The sequence below is a fragment of the Piliocolobus tephrosceles genome, chromosome 1, assembly GCF_002776525.5.
Source record: "Piliocolobus tephrosceles isolate RC106 chromosome 1, ASM277652v3, whole genome shotgun sequence".
Lineage (NCBI taxonomy): Eukaryota > Metazoa > Chordata > Mammalia > Primates > Cercopithecidae > Piliocolobus > Piliocolobus tephrosceles.
Window position 1 is genome coordinate 165,841,236 of NC_045434.1, and position 7,444 is coordinate 165,848,679.

General features: G+C 38.6%; 1 pseudogene across 1 annotated transcript; it reads left to right on the forward strand.

Annotated features, from left to right (window-relative positions):
- Positions 1 to 3,159: 3,159 nt before the first annotated feature.
- Positions 3,160 to 3,829, forward strand: LOC113224786 (annotated as a pseudogene). The gene has a single exon (XR_003309396.1). The product of XR_003309396.1 is annotated as a 60S ribosomal protein L13a pseudogene (transcript).
- Positions 3,830 to 7,444: the final 3,615 nt, after the last annotated feature.

Genomic DNA, 7,444 nt, shown 5'->3' on the forward strand with positions numbered 1-7,444 from the left:
GTTTTTTCTCTCCAGCACTGCTATCCACCCAGACTAACTAAAAGGCAATGTTTGTTAGATGGGTGAGTCAAGGCTCAGGCAACTCATCCGGCTGCATTTGTGTTATTTTTAAACCTTACACTAAATGAAGTGACCCAATTAAGAGTCCATGCTGAATTCAAAAGAACACCTTACAAGAAGCCCTACGCTCTGACCTGTATACCGTTATATCCAGAATCTTTACTGTGACCTTGGTCAGTCACTTATTCACTTTGAATCTGTTTTCTTGGAATGACTTGTCAGCTAGACTAATAATTTCTAACACACGGGGTGGTTTTGAAGATGAAACAAGACAGTATACACAAAATCCTTGGTACTTGAAGGTGTTCAATGTTCATTTCCTTTTACTTGGTTAATGTCATAATATGGCTTCTATTCGATTAGTTCCTTAAAAGCAAAATTCTGTAGGTCTTTGAGAATTATAGACACAGTCTGGGTTATGTCCCCCAGTCAGCTGAATGTTAAATGGTGCCCTTGAAACCTGACACTAGACTTTGCCAGGAAGATATTAACCTACTCCCAACTCATGCTATTTTGGGATTTGATGGCTTTGGAAAGAAGATAACAGCTGACTTTTATGCAGATAGAGGATAGCTGTGTTCTGAAAGCAGGTGCCAAAACCTCAACTAATGCCACTTGGAAAGAACTCCACACACTCTGAAGTTGGGCATTCAAAGGCTATTATTTGTATGCCAACTTAAGAGTATATTCAGGAAGTTGCAAAAAAAAAAAAAAAAAAAAATCGAATCTAGTAGTAGTGGACTCCAAGGGAACTGGAAAATTCTTTAGCCCTGCTGCTTGTATGTGTTCAGCTGCCATGAAGATGGAAATAAGGGTATATTTGTTAGAATAGTCTAGGTTATGTTGTAGTTACAAATAACTTCAAATTTCCAGTGACTTGAAACAGCAAACATTTTATTTTATTTATGCTTCATGTTGGTTATGTGCAAGCAGGGTTCTGCTCCATGTTGTTCTCACTCAGGAGTTGAGGCTGACAGAGGCTCCACCAGATGTAAAGCCCTATTCATTGTGGCTGGAGGTATAGGCCATGGTGAAGCACACACTGAGTCTTACAACTTCTGCTTGATAGCGACATCTATCCTATTAACACAGGTTTCATTGTCCAAGCTGGTCCAGGGTGATGTCTTGATTCCTCATTTTGATGATGGGGTAAAGATGGTATAATCCACCAAAAAAGATATGCTCGGTTTGGGACATGTTATATTTGCTTTGCCTAAAGACACACAGGAGCAGATATCAAACAGGCAGTTGAATATATGGATGTGGAGCTTAGGTGAAAGATATGAGCTTGAGATAAACATTTGGTGGTCATCAGCTCAGAAGTGATAGACGGAGCTAAGGGAGAATGGAGAGAGGAAAAAATAAATAAGAAAAGTATGACAGTGTCATGTATTGGTAAGGATGTCAATAATGCAATGATGATGAAGTAGAAATTGATACAACTGTTTTGAAAAACAATTTTCAACTAACTATTAAAGACATGCAAACCCTCTCACCTAGCAATACCAGTTCTGGATATATAGCCTAGAAAATTTCAGAGAAGGTATAGAAAAGACATTTATAGCAGCAAAAAAAAAAAAAAAAAAAAAAAAAAAAAAAAAAAAAAAAAAAAAAAAGGAAACAACCCAAATATTCATCAACAATAGAAAAGCTAAAGAAATGTGAAGTATTCGTACAGTGGAATAATCCAGCAACAAAAAATTGTAAGGCAGAGTTGCAGAAACAACATGGATGAACCTTACGAACATAATGTTAAGTGGAAAAATAAAGTTGCAGAAGAGAATATCCAGGATGATTCTTTTTATATAAAGTTCAAAAGCTTGCAAAACTAAACACATGTGGTAAAACTTACAAGTGAGGAACTGATAAACACAAAAATCACGATAGTGGTTGTCTCTGTTGGGAAAGGGTTGGGGATAGGATCCCAATAGTACACAGGAGGTTTCAAAGACGAGTGTAATATTCTATTTCTTCAAAAGGGTGGTAGGAGCAGGGGTGCAAGTTGTACGTTTCCTTTATATCCTACGTGTATTTCATAAATGCTATTTTGCTTCTACTTAATACTTGTTACTACTTTATTTTTTAAAGTAGCAATCTAAAATGTAAAAACAAGCAGACAAAAAACAAAATAAACGAGGATTAAACCCTCAGGCATAATACATTTTAAATGGTAACCAGAGGACAAGGAACCTTTAAAGGGGACTCACCCAATGGGCAGAGAGACAGACAGGAGGGAAGAATGTCTTGGAAATTAGAAGAAAGGTAATCATCATGGCTATCACTGATGAAGTATCTTCTGTGTGCTAGACACTTGGCTAAGCACATTATAAATGTATTTCACTTAATCTTTCAACAACCCTATGACATAGATATTATTATATTCTCTTAACATATGAGGAAAATGAGAAGCAAGAAAGTAATGAGTCCAAGGTCTCATATCTGTTTGTCAAACTTGCATTGGAACAAGGTCTCTGACTAAAAGTCTATACTGTTAACCACAATGTTATGTGCGAGGGAACGAGGATTTTGAGGAGGAAGGGGTCAGAAACATCAAATGTTGCAGAGAAACCAAAATAAAATGGAGCAGAAACGCTTCCACTGGATTTGAAAGTGAGGAGATTATTGGTTTCTGTCCACAGGGTCAGCAGTGATCATGGAGTGGTGTTAGTGAAGTTCAAATTGTATTAGATCAAAGCATGAATTGAAAGCGAGAAAGTAAAAGTAAATCGTATCGAATATTCCTCAAAGGAGAAAAATTGCCCTAAGCAAAGGTCATCTTAAGTTGATGATACTAAAAATTTGGGTAAGAAGGAAACTTATAAGTGGTTTGCAGAATCAGGGACCTGATTTGAGTCAGGAAAGCGAGGGATGGGAATATGTGAGCAAGAGGGCCAGAGAGTAAAAGACCAGGGTAGATAGAGTGTTTTCACTTTTAACCCTGATGAGGAGAGGTAACAAGACATGAACTTAACCTGCTCATAAACAATAAACAACAGGATAAATTATGTGAAGGAACTGATTTCCAACATTGGACAATAGGTAGTGCAGGGCTATGATCCTTAAAAAGAAGTAAACAGCTTTCCCAGGCGGCTGCCGAAGATGGCGGAGGTGAAGGTCCTGGTGTTAGATGGTGGAGGCCATTTCCTGGGCCGCCTGGTGGCCATCGTTGCTAAACAGGCACTGCTAGGCCGGAAGGTGGTGGTCGTACGGCTGCAAAGGCATCAACATTTCTGGCAATTTCTACAGAAACAAGTTGAAGTACCTGGCTTTCCTCCGCAAGCGGATAAACACCAACCCTTCCCGAGGCCCCTACCACTTCCGGGCCCCCAGCCGCATCTTCTGGCGGACCGTGCGAGGCATGCTGCCTCACAAGACCAAGCGAGGCCAGGCTGCCCCAGACCGCCTCAAGGTGTTTGACGGCATCCCACGGCCCTACCACAAGAAAAAGCGGATGGTGGTTCCTGCTGCCCTCAAGGTCGTGCGTCTGAAGCCTACAAGAAAGTTTGCCTATCTGGGGCGCCTGGCTCACGAGGTTGGCTGGAAGCACCAGGCAGTGACAGCCACCCTGGAAGAGAAGAGGAAAGAGAAAGCCAAGATCCACTACTGCAAGAAGAAACAGCTCATGAGGCTACGGAAACAGGCCGAGAAGAACGTGGAGAAGAAGATTGACAAATACACACAGGCCCTCAAGACCCACGGACTCCTGGTCTGAGCCCAATAAAGACTGTTAACTCCTCAAAAAAAAAAAAAAAAAAAAAAAAAAAAAGAAGCAAACAAATAAGGTGAACCCTAAAGCAGCTCCAGCTTTCTGCCTGCAGGTAACTTCTAAACTGTGAACTTAGGGAGAACCTGAAAGGAGCCTGGAGACCCCACTTGAGGGCCATATAAGAGGTGAGGAAATTGAGGTATTCCAAGTTTCCATGGCAGAGCTATAGAAAGAATGGATCAAGGTAAAAAAGGATTCCCAGAAATCTGCGTAGGGTCCTCTTAAATCTTTGCAGAGTAAAAACTCACATTTGTATAGAGTGAGGTGGCACAAAGTCAGACAAAGAATGACCAGGAGTTGTAATCAGAACAATTCCCAGAGGTCACAGAAGGCAGAGGAACATTCAAGCTTCCACCAGTCAAATTGCAAAAGTCTTGGTGATCATCTGTCCACCAGTCAAATTGCAAAAGCCTTGGTGATCTTCTGGGACATTCAGTGAAAACTCCAGAGAAATCATACCATAGTCAAAGGCTGAACAACCTCTGCAATAAAGCCTGTTCTGGAACTGCATCAGAAAATCTTACAAACAAGTCTCTAAGGAATCAAACTGATCCACAAATAATTTAACTGCTTGTCAAAATAAAGCACAACACTCTTTCAAGGAAAACAGAAAACTCCAGAACCTCATTGACATAATAGTCAAAATGTCTAGAATCTAGTAAAATATTTACAAGACGTAACAAGAAAGAAGAAAATATGACTTTCAGCTGGCAGAAAAAAAATTAAACAAATGAACACTAATCCATTAGTAGAAACAGGCCCAGAAATAACAGAGACAATTATGAGCTATTAGAGAAGGACGTTAAAATAGCTATTATAAGGGCCAGGCATGGTGGCTCATGCCTGTAATCCCAGCTCTTTGGGAGGCTGAGGCTGGCGGATCACGTGAGGTCAGCGGATCACCTGAGGTCAGGAGTTCAAGACCAGCTTGGCCAATGTGGCAAAACCCCCGTTTCTACTGAAAATACAAAAATTAGCTGGGTGTGGTGGCGGACACCTGTGTTCTCAGCTACTTGGGAGGCTGAGGCACGAGAATCTCTTGAACCTGGAAGGAAGAGTTTCAGTGAGCCAAGATCGTGCCACTGCACTCCAGCCTGGATGACAACATGAGACCTGCTCTTGATTAAAAAAAGCTATTGTATCTATGTACAGGTATTAAAAGGCAAACATGAAGTTAAGCAGAGAAAGAGAAGATATAAAATAAGACCCAAATGAAATTTCTAAAAGTTAGAAAAAAAATCCCAACATCTAAAATGTAAATTTCAGTTAACAAGATTAATAGCAGATTAAATAGTAGACAAAAAAGATGTGAACTTGGAAAGAAGTGAACTTGAAGACATAGCAATAGAATCTAAGTTGAAACAGAAAGAGAGAGAAAAATTCTCTGAGGAACAAAAACCAGAGTGTTAACAAATTGTGGAATAATATCAAGTAGGCTAATAAATATGTAACTGTAGTACTGGAAAATAAAAGGTGGGGGGAGGGACAAAAAACATGATGAATAATGGTCAACATTTTCCAAATTTGATGAAAGCTCTAAATGTTCAAGTTCAAGAACATCAAAGAACCCCAGCTCATGATCACACACACACACATACTCACACACGCAATCACACCAAGGTATATAATAATCAAATTGCTCAAAACCAGAGATAAAAAAAAATCTTAAAAGCACTAACATGAAAAGGATTCTATGTATGTAGGAACAAAGATAAGAATGGCAGCATACTTCTTTTCAACACCAAAATATAGTGCTATGTATTTTTAAGTGTTAAACAACATTTTTTAAGTGCTAAAAGAGAAAAAGTAAACCTAGAATTCTATGTTGAAAGTGAAAATATATTTCTTTTTTTTTTTTTTTTGAAAGAGAGTCTCACTCTGTCACTCAGGCTGGCATGCTGTGGCACAGTCTCGGCTCACTGTAACCTCTGTCTCCTGCGTTCAAGTGATTCTCCTGCTTCAGCCTCTCGAGTAGCTGGTATTATAGGCATATGCCACCATGCCCGGCTAATTTTTGTATTTTAGTAGGGACAGGATTTCACCAGGTTGGCCAGGCCGGTCTCGAACTCCTGACTTCAAGTAATCTGCTTGCCTTGGCCTCCCCAAAGTGCTGGGATTAAAGGCTTGATCTACCCTGCCCCTCCCTGAAAATATCTTTCAAAAATCAAGGTAAAATTTAAAAAATTTTCAAAAACCAAAAGCTGAGAGAATTTATTAGCAGTAGACCTGCACTAAAAAAGTCCAAGGAAGTTCTTCAGGGAAAAAAAGTATCAGGTCGGGGGTAACATAGATCTACACAATGAAATGAAGGATACCAGAAATAGTAAATATATACATATATATTAAATACATTTTTTCTTGTTTTAAAAATAGGGAAATTGAATATGAAATACAACATGCATGACAATAGTATCATAATGGGCTAAGGGTGGGGGATGAAACTAAAAGTTTAAATGGTCTTTACATTATATACTAGGTGGTATATTACTTGTATGTAGGCTATACTATGTTCAAGAAGCATATTGGAAACCCTAGTTAAAATATTGAAAGTTAAAGAGGTTTAGCTAAGAAGCTAATATTGAATATAAAATAGAATAAAAATCCCGAAATTATTCAAGGAAACCAGGAAAATAGGGAAAAATAGACATAGAAACAGAGAAGAAAAGTAGAAAATAAATAGCAAGATGGTAGATTTAAACCCAATGATATCAACATATGTAAATAGTATAAATGCTACAGTTAAGAGGCAGGGATTGCCATACTGGATAAAAAAGCAAGACACAACTATCTGCTGTTCACAGAAATCCGCTTAAATATCAAGACACAGATACTTAAAGAATAGATGAAGATATACCATGCAAACACTAAGCATAAGTAAGCTAGAGTGGCTATTTAATGTAACATGAAGAAGACTCCAAAACCAATACTATTCCTGGAGAAAAGAGGCATGTTATGGACTACACGTTTGTGTCTGCCCCAAATTCATATGTTGAAAACTAATCCCCATGTAATGGTATTTGGAGGTGAGGCTTTTAGGAAATAATTAGGTCATGACAGTGGGACCCTCATGATCAGTGCCCTTATAAGAAGAGCCTGGAGAGCTAACTCCATCTCCTTTTACCATATTAGTATACAGTGGAAAGTCGGCAGTTTAAAGAGAGCCTTCACAGAACCTACTGTGCTGGCACTCTGACCTCAGATTTTTAGCCTTCAGAAGGGAGAGAATTAAGTTTCTTTTCATTATAAGCCACTCAGTCTACAGCCCTTTGTTGTAGCAACTTGAACTGACTAAGACAGGGAATATATGAAAAATTTGCAACTATGTAAAAGTGTAAGACAACGCTTTCCAACCAAGATTGGGAATGAACAGTGAATACCCAGTCTTACCACTTCTATTCAACCTTGGATTGGAGTTCTGGTACAGTGCAATAACATAAGGAAAAGAAAAGAAATAAGAGGCATACAGATTGTATAGTAAAAGGTAAAGTGTCTTTATTCATACAGTATATGATTGTCTATGTAGAAAATCATAAAGAATTTACAGAACTGAAAGGTAAATGTATCAAGAATAACAGATCAATATAAAAAAGTTATGTATTTCTATGTGCTAGCAATGAA